The sequence below is a fragment of the Pseudophryne corroboree genome, chromosome 7, assembly GCF_028390025.1.
Source record: "Pseudophryne corroboree isolate aPseCor3 chromosome 7, aPseCor3.hap2, whole genome shotgun sequence".
Lineage (NCBI taxonomy): Eukaryota > Metazoa > Chordata > Amphibia > Anura > Myobatrachidae > Pseudophryne > Pseudophryne corroboree.
Genome location: NC_086450.1, coordinates 230069168 through 230089271, shown reverse-complemented (window position 1 = coordinate 230089271; position 20104 = coordinate 230069168).

Genomic DNA, 20104 nt, shown 5'->3' with positions numbered 1-20104 from the left:
TCTTTCTTTTCCCCCAGCAGTTGTGCCCCCTCTTTGTTTGCCCCCAGTAGTTGTGCCCCGTTTCTTTGCCCCCAGTAGTTGTGCACACACACAAAAATAAAAAAAACAATAGTTACCACTGCCCCGCTCCTGCTTCCCGATCGCTGCTGCTGCTCCGTCTGGCCGCTGGCTCCTCTCTATGGGAGAGACGTCATGACGTCTCTCCCATAGCAGCTCCGCACAGACACTAGAGGTCAATACTGACCTCTAGTGTCTGTCCCTGGAGCCGGCTGCAGCGGACGCCCACACAGCCCACGGCGTCTACTGCAGCCGGGGTGCGGGTAGGCGGCGGTGCCTGCGGGGTGACTGCGGCCACGCCCCCAGGCCGAGCGCCCCGGGCAAAGGCACTGCTTGCCCGCACCAAGAACCGCTCCTGCCAGTTAGCGTTGAAACCTGGCTGTTATCCCAGATCCCATGTGCGATAACGCATGGGATCCGGGATAAGTTCCCGGGCCTATGTGTTATCACGGCTCAGAAGGCTGATTATGCTTTGTGTGAATAATCCCCGATAATCACCCCTCTGAGCCGTGATAACACATAGGATCCCTGGATCCCATGTGTTATTGCACAATGGGGGTAATTCAGATCTGATCGCAGCAGCAAATTTGTTAGCAGTTGGGCAAAACCATGTGCACTGCAGGTGGGGCAGATCTAACATGTACAGAGAGTTAGATTTGGGTGGGTTATTTTGTTTCTGTGCAGGGTAAATACTGGCTGCTTTATTTTTACACTGCAATTTAGATTTCAGTTTGAACACACCCCACCCAAATCTAACTCTCTCTGCACTTGTTATATCTGCCCCCCCCCTCCCCCACAATGCACATGGTTTTGCCCAACTGCTAACAAAATTGCTGCTGCAATCAACTCTGAATTAGGCCCAATAGCGGGTCCTTTTGCAGCTGACAAAAACAGGCTATAATTGGATAGCCTGATAATGACCTTTGGTAAAAAATCAGACCATTATTATCGGCCAAAAAATTATCACATCTTAATTGGATACCCCACGTATGCTGTGACAATGTTTCCTCGTACATATTTATGATATACATTTAATTGTGTAAAATAGAATTTTAGAAAGGCAATTTCCATTGTTAAATAACTCTCTCTTCAATAGGTGCCACAGCTGAGGGATTCTCACCCACTTTCTGTTGAACCCGTTCAAGTGAGGAGCACTGAATACTGCATATGTTGAGGGCACTTACAGTCCTTTGGATGGAATGTATGTTATATATAATATAGAAATATATAGATTTAACTAATATAGATATTGTAACAGGATCGGACTGGCCCATAGGGGCACAGGGGGGAAACCCCGGTGGGCCCCACTGCCCGGGGCCCCACCGAGGTTCTGGACTGTGCACTTAAATTATACATTATACATATGTTGAAAAAAAGAGCCATGCCCGTGCGCTATTATTTACAATAATTAGCCAATAATGTAATAATAGATCAAGCAGCAAAATATTACCATCCTATATGCTTGTGAACATATACTTTACTGGCTATTTAAAGAATTTTGAGAGTTTTGCGCTAGTACTAAAAAACACTCTGGAGTCTGAAATCTCAATAAACCATTCCCTCTAGATGTTATACCATACACTATACTAGTGGTCGCCAACCCATCGCTCGCGAGCGACAGGTAGCTCGTCATCGCTTCCTAGGTAGCTTGCGTGGCAGTGGGTGCATATTAATATGGTGATTGCAGTCATCCAATCAGAGCTCGCGCAACGGCTCCTGATGCGGCTGCCGGTCCGCATCATATTTCAGTCAAATAATGCACAGTGTCTCAAATAGAGTATGCACCTCAGAGCGGCAGAATAGTGAGAAGAGCCGCTGCACATATAGGGCTGCGGCCACCATGGGATCCGGGACCTCCGGAGAAAGCAGCAAGAGGAAACAGTGAGAGGATGCAGCAGGGGTGCAGCATCCACGTTCCGTCCTCCAACAGCGGCAGAGCACATACAGGTCTGCAGCCGGCCACAAGCACCGGGACCTCCGGACGGAAGTAGTCAGAGGAAGTTGCGGGAAGTGCTGTGGCTGCAATCACACATTCCTGGCAGCAGGTAATGGGACAGCAAGGGCCTCCTGTGTGAGTGAGAGCACATTAGGCGGTGGTCAGCAGAGGGTGCCGATCCCGAACTTCCGGACGTTCTGGAAACCTCACCGGGTTCACTCCAAAATTGATCCCCAGGCTGTAGAAGTGGGAATAGGCCGCAACCTGCAAGGGCCCAGGGGGGACCCTCTGGCTCCGCGGGCTTGATCCCCTCCAGTAACCCAGTGATTGTGGGAGAAAGGGGTATTTCAGCTCCAGGCAGAGGGCCAGCAAATGTCCGTTTTGGGGGGCATTACTTGTGTAACTGTCACTGCTGGGGGGGAGGGGGCATTACTTGTGTAACTGTCACTGCTGAGGGGGCATTACTTGTGTAACTGGCACTGCTGGGGGGCATTACTTGTGTAACTGTCACTGCTGAGGGGGCATTACTTGTGTAACTGGCACTGCTGGGGGGCATTACTTGTGTAACTGTCACTGCTGGGGGGGCATTACTTGTGTAACTGGCACTGCTGGTGGGGGCATTACTTGTAGTTGTGAGGCCACACCCACTTTTGTGAGACCAAACCCACTTTCACAGGAACGTTGGGGGGAGGGGAGAGCTCTTTCAGAGGTTTTATTTTCCGAAAGCTCACACCCCAATTAAGGTTGGAGACCACTGCACTATACCATATAACATCTAGAGTGTATGGTTTATTCACATATCAGACTCCAGAGTGTTGTATGATACATATGTTACTTTATACTGCTATGGTGTGTAATTTCTACAGTGCATTATTGTTGTTAATTTGGTACATTATCAAGCATTACATAGACTATCAGTATTTAATATATTTATCAAGGGGCCAAGACCTTAGCCAAGCCTCTGTGGGGACTGGCCACACCCGCTCTGGTGACCAGCCATATCCATAAGAATGGGCCCCAAAAACTGCATTCCCCCGGTGGACCCTTCATGCCCCAGTCCGACACTGGTAAGGGAAATAGGTACTGGTTAGATGGCAGGATGCAGCAGCTAAGAGATCAGACAAATCCATTGGTTTGGTGCAACTGGCCTTAAACAGTTTTATTGTGCAAAAAAAATAGAAATAAACATCAAAATAAAAACTTCATCGTCCGGCGCTAACTATACACAGGATAATCCTACCTCAATAAAAATACAACACGATGTTTTTACCAGGCACAGCTCACTGGATTTCAAGAGCAAGTTTCTCTCACAGAGACTACATAGTCTCTCCTTTTCCCAAGCAGTGTGAGAGACACATGTTCAGGCCCACAACCTATTAACACACACCTACATCTGAAAGTCCTAATTAGTCTTCTGTGAGGTTAATAGCCCAAACTGGCCCTAAATTGATGGAGAACCCACCCTCTCTTCTCACATCCAACCCCAGGACTCTAATCCGGTTTTTGCCAAAAGCTCTCTGCAGAATCAACATAATATTCCTAATGTTTAAAAACACAGAGGAAAGAAACCTGGGGCAAATATATATATATTGCATATAAGACGACCCAGCGTGGTCTGCTCACTGCGGCCTGAACAGCTTCCGTAGCCGGGGAGTGGAGTGCGCATGGTATCCGGCCGGGAGAACCAGGGACGCCGAGTCGCCCGCGCTCCCTACTTTAGAACCCCAGCTGGCTGGTACATATCCCCTCAGCCTGCGGTACCTGTGCCTGGGTGGAGGGAACTGGAGGTCGCGACACAGCGGCGGAGAAAAGTGTCTGCTGGATCCCGGTCAGCGGTGCGCAAGAAGACAGGCAGCGCTTCCCATCGGCTGGGTGACCTCCGTCTCTACACGGGGGAGCTCCGTGTGCCTGCGTACCGTGGCTTCTGTCTACCCATTGCCCTGGACCCTACACCTGTGCACAGGCAGAGCCGGATTAAGGGGGGGGGGCCCTGGGGGTACGTACCCCAGGCCCCCTTTTTTTAAAGGGCCCCCCGCTACCCACCGCAGCGTTGCTGCGCTCCTGGCTCACGGCTGCACTGCTAAACACCACAAGCAGTGTACCTAAGCTCCGGCTGTCCCGGCTACAGGCTTCCCACTGCCAAACGTCGGCGCCGCACACAGGACAGCTGAGCAATGGATGTCCCGGCTCCCGGCTGCCTGTCCTGGCTCCACACTTCCAAACGCCGGCGCTGCATACAGGGTGGCTGTCATGGCTCCTGGCTGCCTGTCCCGGCTCCCCCTTGCCAAACGCCAGCGCTGTACGCAGGATAGCTGAGCGACTGCTATCCAATAACAGTAAGGCTGGCTGCATTTAAAGTTTAGGTATGTGTATATATACATATATATTATTATAGTGTGTGTATAAATGCATGTGTCTGTGTGTGTATACATATATATTGTATATATACTGTATATATTGGTGTATATGCATTTATATATGGACGTGTATGTGTGTGTGTGTGTGTGTGTGTGTGTGTGTGTATATATATATATATATATATATATATATATATATAAATGATATCTGTGTTATAAAATTATATATATGTGTGTGTGTATGTATGTATGTATATATATATATATATATACACACACACACACACACACACACACACACACACACACACACACACACACACACACACCGTGGATTCAGACCGGCACTGGCTCCTTTTATAAGTAGTTAAATGCTCCGGTGCCCTCCATGGATTAGATCCGATGTAGTGCAAAGGATGGCGGCGGTCTTGTAATAATGAATTAAGTTTTCACTCTATTAGTCAGGAGACGACATGGACGGGACGCTCACAGCGGATGTGATCAGGTAATATGACATGCCCTGGTGTGGGTATATATTTGTTTATCCTTGTCACATTCTGTTATCTCCTGTTGAGCTAATAAAGTGAAGAATTGATTCATTATTACAAGACTCGGAGTGCCGCCATCCTTTGCACTATATATATATATATATATATATATATTATACTTTGTGGTGATTAAAGAAATTATGGTTTTCATTTTAGCTCTTAGGGCCCCCCTGTCGTAAGTACCCCGGCCCCCTGAAGCCTTAATCCAGCTCTGTGCACAGGACAGCCGGCCACAGATGGGAGGTGGTGATTGCCTCGGGAAGAGAGATGAGAGGGGGGCTGTAATAGCGGACAAAAATATAAGCTGCAGCTGGACCCATCTCCCCCCCCCCCCCCCCCCCTCAGTACTCACTATTCTGCCTCTCCCACACCCCATTGCGGTGGAGCATATACCTCCAGCTTGGGTCAGATAGAAGGGAAAACTGGGGTGCACGATCCCCACATCAGCCACGCTGCCATCTGGTGGATGTATCCATTAGAGGGGAATTTCACCCCAACGGCATCATTATCTATAATACCCATTATCTAAGTGGAAATATACATCGATACAGCTGCTGAGTTTATTACCTTGAAATTTTTTACTGCCGATTTCACCGGCTGCAGATCTTAATGTTTGCGGGTTCCATCATGCACGTGGCACGTCAACGTCATATGTGAACACTCACTGCACCCCTTCTGCTCCGAAATCATATATACAGTAACATTCTGATGTGACACCTATTACCTGTCTCTATAATTACTCTCACTTGCTTGAATACAACTTATTTCACCAGTGTGATTTGATATACACATACACTAACTGCGATAATGCCGCCCAAACGGAAGAAGGATCCAGCTGGAGTCTCTCCCGTTAATTTCGTTAAACCGCACTCTCCTCCACGTCCGAATAAAAATGCTTCCTCTACCGAAAAACCCCACAAGCTATCTGCTTTGAGCTCTCCCTTTGAGCCCTCTCCTACGACTCTGAATACGCAGGTTGGCCTGGGAGATGATGCTCCGCTAACGATCGGATCAATGAAGCAGTTGTTGGCCTCCTTTTAAAGTGGATATTTCAGCGGACTTCAGATCAGCGCTACAGGTTTGCCAACAATCTATGGGGGTCATTCCGAGTTGTTCGCTCGGTAAAAATCTTCGCATCGCAGCGATTTTCCGCTTAATGCGCATGCGCAATGTCCGCACTGCGACTGCGCCAAGTAAATTTGCTATGCAGTTAGGAATTTTACTCACGGCTTTTTCATCGTTCTGGCAATCGTAATGTGATTGACAGGAAATGGGTGTTACTGGGCGGAAACAGGCCGTTTTATGGGTGTGTGGGAAAAAACGCTACCGTTTCCGGAAAAAACGCAGGAGTGGCCGGAGAAACGGGGGAGTGTCTGGGCGAACGCTGGGTGTGTTTGTGACGTCAAACCAGGAACGACAAGCACTGAAATGATCGCAGATGCCGAGTAAGTCTGGAGCTACTCAGAAACTGCTACGAGGTGTGTAATCGCAATATTGCGAATACATCGTTCGCAATTTTAAGATGCTAAGATTCACTCCCAGTAGGCGGCGGCTTAGCATGAGCAAATCTGCTAAAATCCGCTTGCGAGCGAACAACTTGGAATGACCCCCTATAGACGAAGTAGGTCAACGCACTGACCAGTTGGAAACCAAATTGGAAGAAGTGGTTACATCCCACAACGGGCTTATCACCCTTCATGATGATATGCAATCAGAAATCACTGAACTCCGCGCCAAACTTGGAGACTTAGAGGATAGGTCGCGCAGGAACAATATCAAAATACGCGGTATCCCGGAATCTGTTTCAGCGACTTACCTGCTTGAGTTCGCCACGGACATATTTACTAAACTGCTCCCAAAAGTTACGATAACAGACTTTCTACTAGATCTAATTCATTGTCTCCCTAAATCCAGAAATGCCCCTAAAGATGCCCCAAGAGACACTATAATGCGGTTTCATTATTTCCATGTCAAAGAGATGGTACTTCGTGCAGTTCGTCCGTCCGATTCCTCCGAAGATATCCTAGGTGATCTCCAGATATTCAGTGATTTATCCGCTGCCACGTTGGCATCTCGTCGCTCCTTCTACCTGGTGACCAAGGCTTTGAGGAAGGCTGATATTCCCTATCGCTGGGGATTCCCAACCAAACTATTCATCAGGAGGAATGGGGCCACAAGTGTAGTTTCCACACCGGCAGCCAGCTCCCAACTTCTGCGATCCTGGAACTTGGAGGATGATTCTTCTGTAAAGACCACAGATCATAAAATCTCCCCCAATTGGGCTACTAAGCTCCATCCCCCATGAATGCAGAGTGCGGCTTGTGACTTTGTGACTTTGCCCTGACGTTCATTATGGTCGTATGTTACTTTACTTCATATGCTATACATTCTACTCGTATGTTTTATTTCCATATGTTATGTATTCATACTATTTTATATATACTGTTAGATGAGATAATCGGCTACACGGCTGATCTACTCGTCTCTACCGAATAGGTTTGTGTTCACTGGTGTTTTTTATGTTTTCTCTCTTTACAGATTGTTCTGTGTTACTGTTTGTACCATAGTTGTTTATATTAGAACCCGTGGTCTAAATTTATCCTATTCAATCGATATGCTATCAGCCCGACAGGTGCAGGCACTATAGTTATAGCCCAATTTGGACCACGGGGTCTTTGTTTTTGGAATGTAGGGGGTGGCCATTTTGGCCGCTGCCTTCTATGCGCCGCTATGTTAGGCGGCCTCAAGTTGCGCCCTCAAGATGCTCGACTTATTTCTTCCTTCCTTTTTCTATTGTTTTTACCATTTTTTATCCCCTTGTTTACTCCCCCTCTCATTGCAATATATATATATATAGCACATGTTTAGCAATAGACGTGTTCTCCGGTTCACATTCCCAAATCAGTCCTGTGTTCCAGCATTCTCTCCTCTACCCACAAAATGGTTAATGTAGTATCCCTTAATGCTAAAGGCCTTAACTCCCCAAATAAACGGAGGCTTGCTTTAGGTCACTTTGTCAAACTTAAAGTACAAGTGATTGCCTTGCAGGAAACCCACTTTATGGCATCCTCTCTCCCTCAGTTTTCGAAACACAATTTCCCATGTTGTTATATGTCCAACGGACCTAAGAAGAAGGCTGGAGTGGCCTTTTTATTCTCCCGCTCATGTAATTTTTTGTTGGATAACACTGAAGGCCGATATCTAATTCTTACTGGGACATTGAATGACAAACCGGTCACATTAGCGGTGGTTTATGTCCCTAATGTCAAGCGAATCACGTTTATTTGGAAATTCTGTACTACCCTTCAGTCTTGCCTCAGTGGAGCACTATTACTACTGGGAGACTTTAATTTGGTTTTAGACCCACGCTTAGATAAGTCGTCTGCCCAACGCCCTTTAAAAACCCATCCAACCCGGGATCACTCCCAATCATTTGGACGCATATTACATGAGTATGGCCTGTATGACGTATGGAGGGCACGGAATCCTAACTGTAAGGATTACACCTTTTACTCCCAGGTCCATGGGTCATTCTCCAGGATTGACTTGGCGTTGTCAGACAAATGGACGTTTCACCAAATACGGTGAGCCGTTATACTACCAGTTCCATGGTCGGACCATTCAGCCTTAAAATTGCGTTGGGATTTGACTTCCCATCGATCTTCCCCACGACCATGGCGCCTTGGCGAGTACCTTCTCACTGATAAAGAAGCCAAGTCATATCTCTCTCAAGCTCTATCCTCCTATCTAGAATGTAATGATCCAGCTGACACATCCGTGTTTAACAACTGGTGTGCACTAAAGGCTGTAGTTAGGGGCTCAGTTATCCAAGCTGCGGCTCGACACCAAAAGCTGTTGCGTAAGCAGCAGGATGACGTAGAAGCGCGCTTAACAGACTTGGAACATAGACTTAAATCCTCCCCCCAATAATAAATTGCTCTATCGAGAACTACTCCGCACTAGGGAAGAATGGAATATCCTAACTCTAAAAGAGGTACATAAGAACCTTTTTAGGCTAAAACATAAATTCTATACCCAGGGGGAGAGGGCGGGAAGAATGTTAGCCAGGAAGCTGAGAGGCAAAGTGGCAAATGAAAGAGTTGAAGAAGTTATTAATGCCAAAGGACTAAAAGTTTCTGACCCTTCGTACATAGCCAATGCCTTCGCAGAGTACTACTCAGCCCTATATAATCTCCGCACAGACCCTTCTACTCCGCAACCAACTAGTATTGAGAGTGACGCTTTTTTGAGTAAATTGAACCTACCTTGCTTGGATCACCACTCCCTTCAATTAATGGAACGCCCCTGGACCATAGAGGAGATTAGGCGGGTTAATGATGGTCTCCCATCAGATAAAGCCCCTGGCCCAGATGGCTTCACGAACGGGTTTTTTAAAATGTTTTAGAGATACCCTGGTCCCAGTCTTAAGGGCGGTTTTTGACGAAGCTTCGTCAATTGGCTCGTTCCCATCAGAAATGTTGGAGGCCAGAATAGTAACTTTTCCCAAACCCGAAAAGAACCCAGTTATGCTATCTAACTACCGCCCTATAGCTCTCTTGAATTCAGATGTAAAAATTTACGCTAAATTGATAACTAATAGATTAAATCCGTTACTACTAACCCTTATTAACCAAGACCAGGTTGCCTTCGTTCGGAATCGCCAAGCTCCCGATAACACTAGGAGGATTATAGATGTCTTGGATGCCTTCTCCGAATCAGCAGACCCTCTTTTGTTACTTTCACTAGATGCGGAGAAGGCGTTCGACAGATTACACTGGGGCTATCTGAAAGCAGTTTTGATTAAATTTGGTATTTCAGGTAGGGCTCTATCCCCAATTAATGCACTCTACTCTGTCCCTTCAGCTACAGTATTTATAAATGGTATGCTCTTTCCCATATTTATGATTTCTAATGGTACTCGCCAGGGCTGCCCGTTGTCTCCCTTGGTTTTTGTGTTGCCTATAGAACCCCTAGCGGAATCTATTCGCATTAATTATTATTTTATTATTATCCTTTATTTATATGGCGCCACAAGGGTTCCGCAGCGCCCAATTACAGAGTACATAAATAATCAAACAGGAAAACAGCAACTTACAGTTGATGACAGTATAGGACAAGTACAGGGTAAATGAACATAGTTACATCAGCAGATGACACTGGAATAAGTATCAGGTGGCAGGAGACTGCTGGATTTGGTGCAGTTGAAGATTATTAAAGTAAGAAAGGATAAGCACATGAGGGAAGAGGGCCCTGCTCGTGAGAGCTTACATTCTAAAGGGGAGGGGTAGACAGACAGGGGTGACACAGATGGGGTACGTAGAGAGCGTAGAACAGAGGGTTAGGATGAGATTTGGCTGAGTTTGGTGAAGAAGTGGGTCTTGAGAGCCCATTTGAAGTTTTGTAGAGAGGTGGAGAGTCTGAAGGGGAGAGGTAGGGAATTCCGGTGAAGTGGTGCAGCACGTGAAAAATCTTGGAGGTAGGAGTGGGAGGAAGTAATCCGTAGGCAGGAGAGTCGGCGTGCATTAGCAGAGCGAAGAGGACGGGTGGGAGTGTAAAGGGAGATAAGGTCAGAGATGTAAATGGGAGAGGAGTGGGTGAGGGCTTTGTAAGCGAGTGTGAGAAGCTTGAAATGGATTCTGAAAGGGAAGGGGAGCCAGTGAAGGTCTAGTAAGAGAGGAGAGGTGGACGTAGTGCGTTTGGTGAGGAAGATGAGCCGGGCAGCAGCATTGAGGATAGATTGGAGTGGAGAGAGGTATTTGTCAAGAATGCCAGTCAGGAGGAGATCACAGCAGTCCAGTCTGGAGATGACCAGTGAGTGGATAAGAGTCTTAGTAGCATCCTGGGTCAGAAAGGGTCTGATCCTGGAAATATTTTTTAGATGAAAACGGCAGGTATGTGAGAGGTGCTGAATGTGTGGTTTGAAGGAGAGGGAGGAGTCAAGGATTACTCCAAGACAGTGCACTTGGGGGCTAGAGGAGATAGTAGTGCCATCAATAGATAATGAGCTTGTAGGAGGTGAGGTAATGCGGGAGGGAGGGAAGATGATCAGCTCGGTCTTAGACATGTTCAGTTTAAGAAAGCGCTGGGACATCCAGGAAGAGGTAGCAGAGAGACAGTTGGAGATACGAGTGAGAAGAGCAGGGGAGAGGTCTGAAGAGGAAAGATAGATTTGGGTGTCATCAGCATAGAGATGATATTGGAAACCAAAAGAACTAATGAGCTTTCCTAGTGAGGACGTATAGAGAGAGAAGAGGACCAAGGACAGAACCTTGGGGTACCCCTACAGTTAGTGGAAGTGAGGGGGAGGTGGAGTCATTAGAGGAGACAGATAATGAATGGTCAGAAAGGTAGGAGGACAGCCAAGAGAGGGCAGTGTCACGCAGACCAATGGAGTGAAGGATTTGCAGTAGGAGATGATGGTCCACAGTGTCAAAAGCAGCAGAGAGATCAAGTAGAATAAGTAGAGTAGTGTCCCTTAGATTTAGCAGCATGGAGGTCATTGCATACTTTTGTAAGGGCAGCTTCAGTGGAGTGGAGAGGACGGAAGCCAGACTGGAATGGGTCAAGCAGTGAGTGTGAGGAAAGAAAGGAAGTAAGGCGGTTGTAGACAATACGCTCAAGGAGTTTGGAGGCGAAAGGGAGGAGAGATGGGTTGGTAGTTGGAGAGAGTGTTTGGATCAAGGGTAGGTTTTTTTAAGAATAGGAGAGAGGAGTGCATGCTTGAAGGCAGAGGGGACAGTGCCTGATGAGAGCAGGGTGAAGGGTCTGCCTTTGTTTGGTCATATGTATACGGTATGTCTCTTTGCGGATGATGTTCTTCTCACCATTACCGAACCTCATGATTCCCTCTTGGCTCTCCATGACGTCTTGCAGGCCTACTCCTCTGTCTCGTATTACAAACTCAATACGTCTAAAACAGAGGCGCTCCCGATCAATTTTTCTGCTGCCCTACTCAATAAATTGAAATCTCAATATAATTTATGCCTGGCAAGTAAACTGCCTGAAATACTTAGGCATCCATATTCCCCCTAAGGTTTCAGACCTTATTCGATGTAATTACCCCCCCCTTTTGACTAAACTAACAATGTTAACTAAAGACTGGATGCTATATAATATATCGTGGCTAGGTCGCATAGCAGCTTTGAAGATGGTCCTGCTCCCTAAGCTGCTATATTTAGGACTATTCCCATCCTATTGCCTAATGCCTTGCTGACCAAATTTAATTCTGTATTAATCCAATATGTGTGGAGAGGCAAAAAACCAAGACTAGCTCGTAAAATATTGTCCTTACCGAAATCAAGGGGAGGTTTAGCTTTTCCCGGTTTACATTTATACCAGACAGCATATATATTGGCCCCGTTGGGAGCGTGGATTGAGACGGATGCTCCTAAAATATGGGTCTCCTGGGAAAGGGGCCTCTTATGTTCTCTCCCTTTATCTAGTGTCTTGGGACTGCCCATTACAGAGGGGTTGAACCTATTCTCGAGATCGGCTGTGGTGCAATCCACACGCATATCTTGGCTGGCCTTGGTGGGGTTGTTACCAGAAATATCTCTCCCCACGCTGGATTTACCACTGGACGGAATGACTGGTCTGGTTCCAGATCCTTCATTTCACTTGTGGATTTCCCAAGGGGCTAGTACTCTTCAAGATGTAATGGAAGAGGGTACTTTAATGTCATACACCCAACTGCAATCTAAGTTTTCTCTTCCCAAAGGAGAATTCTATAAATATCTTCAGCTCAGACACTGGCTACAGAGTGTAAACTATGCCGCATAGCAGACTACTACCGATCCCCAAATATATTCATACCTTGATTATGAGAACTGAGCGTAAAGGTACAGTTTCCAGATGGTATGCCCTTCTCAACTGGCCCCCTCATCCGGTTAAACTTAAATCTCAGGTGAAGTGGGAATCCGACCTGAATTGTGTTCTGAGGATGAATGGCGTTTGATATTTGACTCCTGTTTTCATTTGTCTAAATGTGTATCACACATAGAACAGTTTTATAAATTAATACATCGCCAATGTTTCACCCCGGCCCTCCTCCACTCCATATGGCCAACTACCCCCAATGATTGATGGCGCTTATGTGGTAAAGTAGGTACGCTCATGCACGTGTTTTGGATGTGTCCTATGGTCTCTGCCCTTTGGCATCAAGTTTTTGATCTCATCTCTAAGATTGTGGGCTTTCCTATATCTCCCCAACCAACATTTGCCCTACTACACCTATTTCCCAGGTATATCCCTCATCAAACTAGATATGTCTTGGGCCACATTTTGGCTACCACAAAGTCGCTACTAGCACGTAATTGGCGCTCCCCGGTGATACCTATGGTCTCTGCTATTGAAGCTGCTGTTCAATCTCATTTTGAGTTTGAGATGGCTGGTGTAACCTTTGCTTCAGGAAACGCCAGGCAAGCCACAAAATGGGCGGTATGGAGTGAATATAGGAAGACATGCCTCCCTTGAAACCACCTCCCCTAACTCGATAGTATACTTCCAAACTGGAAGTTGTAAGTCCCTGGTCATACATACCATCATTGTTTACAGTGAAAGCCACTCTCTAGAGAGGCTCACCAGAGTATTCCGAAACGACAATTTTAGGACAGTCCGCCTTTGTTACACCCAGACACTGTACCCCCTTTAGGAGATGACTTCCATTGTACGCTGTTCACAATTGCCCCTCATAGTGTAGACTGATTTGATGTATTGAATTGCTGCTGAGAACACTATATGTATGTATTATTATGATGCAATGTCTGCTCCCTTCCCCTCCCTTTTTTATTTCTGTAATCCTCCCCCTCCCAATTTATTTGAAAACTAATAAAAATGAATCTTGAAAAAAAAACAACCTGCATTTCTACTGGTTTTTATTAGCTAGAAACCTGTGTAATCCAAGAGTTACCTTGTTTAAAGAGATAGTATGGTAAGTCTATAAATAGATAGATAGATAGATAGACAGACAGACAGACAGACAGACAGACAGACAGATAGATAGATAGATAGATAGATAGATAGATAGATAGATAGATAGATAGATAGATAGATAGATCTATATAAATTATATGGACAAAAAAATTCGGACACCTGACCATTACACTAACAGGGACTGTAATGACATTGTTTTCAAATATATTTACTTTAATATGAAGTTGGTTCTCCTTTTGCAGCTATAATTGTCTCCACTCCTCTTGGAAGGCTTTCCACAAGATTTTGGAATGTTTCTGTGGGAATTTGTGTCCATTCCTTCTCTAGAGCATTAATGAGGTCAGACACTGATGTTGGATGAGAAGGACTGGCTCACGAGCTTCATGCCAGTTCATCCTAAAGGTGCTCGATGAAATTGAGGTCAGGGCTCTTTGCGGGCCAGTCAAGTTCTTCCACACCAAACCCATCAAACCATATCTTTAGAGACTTTGCTTTGTGCACTGGGGCACAGTCATGTTGGAATACAAAGGAGCCTTCCCCAAACTGTTGCCACAAAGTTGAAAGCATTGTCCAAGATGTCGTGGTATGCTGAAGCATTAAGATTGCCCTTCACTGGAGCTAAGGAGCCTAGCCCAAATCATGAAAAACAGCCCCATAACATTATCCCTCCTCCACCAAACTTCACAGCACAATGCCAGTCAGGTAAAGTTCTACCGGCATCCACCAAACACAGACTCGCCCATCTGACTGCCAGAGAAGCACGTTTCGTAACTCCACATAACACATTTCCACTGTTCCACAGCCCAGTGTCAGTGTACATTACACCACTCCATTCCACCCTTGGCAATGGAATTGGTGATGTGAGGCTTGCATGCAGATGCTCGGCCATGGAAACCCATTCCATTAGCACCTGCCACACAGTTTTTGTGCTTATATTAATGCCAGTGTAATTTTGGAATTCTTCAGCTATGGGATCAGCAACTTTTACGCATCATGCGCCTTAGCAGTCATTGATCCTGCTCTGTGATTTTACTTGGTCTTTCGCTTCTCTTTCTAATAAGATCACTAACAGTTGACCGTGGAATATCCAGCAGGGACAAAATTTCACAAACCGTCTTATTGCAAAGGTGGCATCCTATCACAGTACCATGAAGTCACTGAGCTCTTCAGAATGACCCATTTTGTATCACAAATGTTTGCAAATGGAGACTGCATGACTGGGTGCTTGATTTTATACTTCTATACACCTGTGGCAACGGGTCTGATTGAAATACCCGAATTCAATAATTTACAGGTGTGGCAGTTCAGATTGTTAGGCAGTTCTCCAAACAGAATATGTTACAGCAGTACAGGTTCATATCAGTATAACAGAATAGCAGCACAGGATCATATCATAAGATCAGTGGTTCTGACTCCCATCAAAACCCCTCCTGTTGCCCTGGCAGAGCACTGGGGGGGTCCTTTCAAGATTTTGTTATGTGGCCCTGTTGCCTTATAGGTAATTGTCTGCACTTAGTCTAATATTAGGGCAATAGATGTTGTCTGAATCAAAATATAATTCATTATAAATAGGCGATGTTACCATAGTGGACAGTATAGTGGATATATATAGTAAGGAATAGATATGAAATAAGTTTGAATGTATGAGGTAATGTTTAGCTGATTTAAGAAATTAGGTTTGTGTATGTGTTTATATAGATATACTGTATATTTGTGTTTTACAGCAAGATGGTAAAAAATAGTGTAGGGAACAGGTTTATTCTGCTCTAGTCATAAATAAGGCCAGAGAGGTTACAGTAAGATCAAGAGTCATTGTAGAGAAAAGGTATTAGGCCATAAATGATAATAGGTATGTGACAGAGCTCTGTTGGTCATTGGAATTCACAGGTGTGCTTACAGTAGATCAGAATCTACTGGTTTGTCTATTGTCCAGTGAATGTTAAAAGCTAGGGAGTATAAATTAACTACTATGAAAAGAGATCACATCCATTGATAAAACATTGTGTAACCGACCCCAGGAAAACTTGTCAATACAACAGAACTTTGGATGAAAAGACATTCCAGATTTTACAATACTATACTTGCTTAAGGCAGTGTGGACACCACACTTTTATGACACCATGCCTCCGTGAACAGGACACGACAGCCCAGTTCAATGTTTGTTTTATTACACCTTGGAATCTGACAAACCTATAATTACCTATTCCATTGGAAACTATGAGAATATGATAGTTTGAATTGGTAAAATATGAGATAAAAGGACCAGACTTGTAGTTAGGAGTTAGAAGGAAGAGGGAGAGGGAGAAGAAGAAGGAGAAGGAAGGAAGTCAGTCAGGAGGAGAAGTCACGGAGAACATGCAGAAGGAATGATTCTTGGGATGGCAATCTTTAACTTGCAAGTATAAATATGATAATAATTGAAACTGTTTGTGAAACTTATGTCATGTTGTTTTATGTTATGTAACGAAGGAAACATAGCATAGCTTAATATAATTATAATTAGTATATATATCACTACTGTGTATATCTTATTCTGTACGATTTGATCTGCCTGTAAATAAAGAATCATATAAAAAGAGCGGTAATATTCAAGCTTGAACTCTCTTTAAGGAATCTTAACTTCATAATTTCATAAGTCATATATATATAAGGACTGCATATATTTATCAGCCAATTAATTTGTAAGCCTGACATAATATATTTGCAGATATATATGATAACGCATATTAATTTAAATATATCCATATATTAATAACCATATATGTTATATTAAATATTAATATTCATAAATATGATTCCATAAAGCAATATTGGCGACCACGAAGGGACTTGTTATTACTGAATCTGATTATCTGATTTATAATATTTATGAGGAGTAGCAAATGCTATAAGCTGGCTACCAAATCTGCAGAATCACGGTGGGGATGTATCTATGAAAATTTATTACCATTGTGTAATGTCAATTTTGTATTCTGTATAACCTAGGATAAATGTGTTAGTGCAATATACGTTATTTTAACTAACATAATATCTATTAGGAAGCAGCACCAAAGGCTATAAGCCTGCTGGCAAAATACAAGATCACAGTGGAATAGGTTACAAATGAGAATAAAGAATTTAAAGGCCTAGAATAGAAAATGTGCACAGTGGAAAAGAGTATTTCCAAATAAATGTATAAATGTACCAGGTATTAGAGTTTAACCTTAAGACACCGGTCAATCTTAAGGAGAGGATACCTTCAGTACTAAAAACAAAGAATATATAAATTTAGCATTGAAATGTTAAAAATGCAAAAGTTTTCTGTAGCATTTAGAAAAATGCGCAGAACTGCGGCTCTAGAAGCCAAACAGAAATGTAAAGAAGAATCAGGTTCACGTCTTCGTAAGGCGTGCCTGACCATTAATGCAAAAATGCATTCGTTATTTAAGTCCCTTAAACAGAAAAATAAACAGAAAAAGTTTGGGGCAGAAGCGAAAAGCCTGACAGTTTGTAATCAAATTGTCAAGATCTCTGATGAAGAGATAACATCCAGCAAGCAAGCTGAGATAGAAACACCAAACAGGAATAGTGTTGAGGTATGTGAAACTCTGTACACAGAGTCTACAGGAGTCAGAAATGACTTAATCAGTCAAGATCCTAAAATTAAGGAAAGTTACATGTTGCAGGACTGCATCAATGTGCAGCGCATGGAGTCTGCTATGGTCACACAGACCACCAGCAGAACAGCCTCTGTGGTAAAGGAAGAAAGTAGCAATGTGCCGGATGTGTCTATCATCAGACAGCACATTAATGTAAAGGAGGTAGCAGCAATAGGAGATGTCCCCTATACTGTGTCTAGTAAGGGGGAAGATCATTGTAACTCAGATTATGAGTATTCTGCTGAATACACTCTCAGAGTTCCCAATGTAAATGAAGAATTTGTTATGCCCTTAGGCAAAGGTGAATTGTCAGCAGATTTAAACACTGATAGCAGCAGTACAGTGCACACAGGGGTGGGGAAGTTCCCCATGGTGAAAACTCCCATGGCAACCAGAGTTGCAAACCTTGAAATGTATTCACCTGGAAACATGTTTAAAGGGAAAATCCATGAAATTAATTCAGGAATGCATGTTTACAAACAAAGTTCCCAAACTTATGTAACCCCCACAGAGCACTCAGAGACTTCTAGTGATGGTGCAAATGTTTGCATGCTCTCAGAGAGACCACATGCAGAGTGTCATTCTGCAAACCACACACCAATTAACAATGACAAAAAGGATCACCAGGATGAAAATGTTTTTATGCCCTGGTGCCATAACCATTTTATTACAGGTGTGGAAAGACAGAAAGCCCTGGGACCTGCAATACATATTTGGCAAAGTCTAACAAGTTTCTCTCCCCACAAAAGTAGGTTTTTTCAGAAGCTCCAAGATTCTTCCCGACTAAGGAGCCATGCCAAGCAGCAAACGCTATGGTTGAAGACAGTCTGGGCCCAGGCTACGTCACAAGGGAGTATGGTCACAAGTGAATACGGTAGTATCATTCCTTTACTTGTTAGATCCAATGTAGCCATTGTTTGCTTTGATGTTCAAACAGCCACAGTTTCCAAATTAAACCAGCATCATATCTGCAGCGACAATTGTGCTGTCATTGATACACAATGTGACAGGAAAGATTGGCACAGGCCAGAAACAATTGTTTGTTTGTTTGTTCTTCAATCTTTAAAGACACATTTGTAAATTCTGTACCTGATAACATGCAGCAGATAGGACAGAATGCATAGCAAGCTATGTTAAATCACTGTATAAATATCTGTGATATTCATTGTATGTATTTTTGTTTGATTCATAGTAATCCTGGCAACCTGTATACAGAATGGTGCAAGACTCCAAAAAGACTCCAATTTACAAGGGAAAAGGTCTTCATTAACCCTTTCATCGCTGCTATCCAGCAAAATCTACATAGCATCCCTAAAGACTGATATATGGACAAATCCTCAAGGAGTTTTCCAGTTTCACAAGAAAGGGGAAGGTTTTCATTAACCCTTTCATCACAAGTAATCATTACTTGTCTTTTAAACTACATGTACACCCCCACAACAGTGTACAGCACATCTCATCACTGTGATTATACAGAACTGTCTCATCCCTTCATATACCTTAATCAAATATATGTAAACATTTGTCTGATATATATATATATATATATATATATTTATTATGTAATTGTATTATATACCTTGTAAATATTTTATGTTTTTTTTTAATATTACACAGTAGATACTACCTATGCTTCCTTCGTAAAAGCTTCAAAAGTAATTAAATATCTAATACAGGATGGTATACCACGTTATAACAAATTGGGCCGAGATTATTAAGTAGGATGAATAATTCTCTTAATACAGACTGTAACAAGTCAAAGAGAATTATTTGTAGCATAACAGGGTCACTGTATATGCACATGGCTGCATATAACATAATACTGGATGGAATTAGATTTAGTCAAAGCCATTCCTAAAAGATATTTAATATCTGTTTGAAGCAAAATTGTATTCATTTATTGTATTGATAGGATGTTACTATATACACATCAAAAGCATTTTAAATAATTATTAGTCAAAATATAGGTAGGATAGAAAACGCCTTTATATGGGTTAAACTGGTATTAGGTTATGTAAGATTGAGATGTATAAATAGGTATAAGGTAGAATAAGGAGATTTAAGACTGCATGGTAATTTATTCAGTGAGGAAATACAGAACAGAGTAGGTGTACTACTCACAGCCATTTGTGGTACTATTGCCCGAAGACAATTAAGACCTACTATTAACAAGCAAGGAAAGAAAGAAAGAAAGAAAAAAAAAAAAAGACTGTTTCATATATGCCTGTTCTATTCAAAATCACAACCTGTTTGTGCAAAAGCAATATGGACACTGGTCACAACTGCGGCATTGGATAAACGCAAAGGAAACAGAACTGCTAAAGACTGTATAAAGACTATTACTATTACTGAGGGTCGTCACAAGTACTGAATGTTCAAGACACAGCACTCGACGTACACAGCCCTCTGCCTCAAACAGCGAAATGGCAAGCAAAGGAGCAGCTGCTACGAAGAATTCTACTTCTAGTAATGGTGCAAATGTTGCAAACGCAAGGCCATAATGCAAACGCAAGGCATCTCCAATTGCAAGCAAACCACGCAGATGACAGTCTTATCCCAGTAAATTGCTACATACAAGAACAGCAAAAATGTCCAAACGTACTGATCCAGATACAGAAAAAAGGTCTACAATTGGGC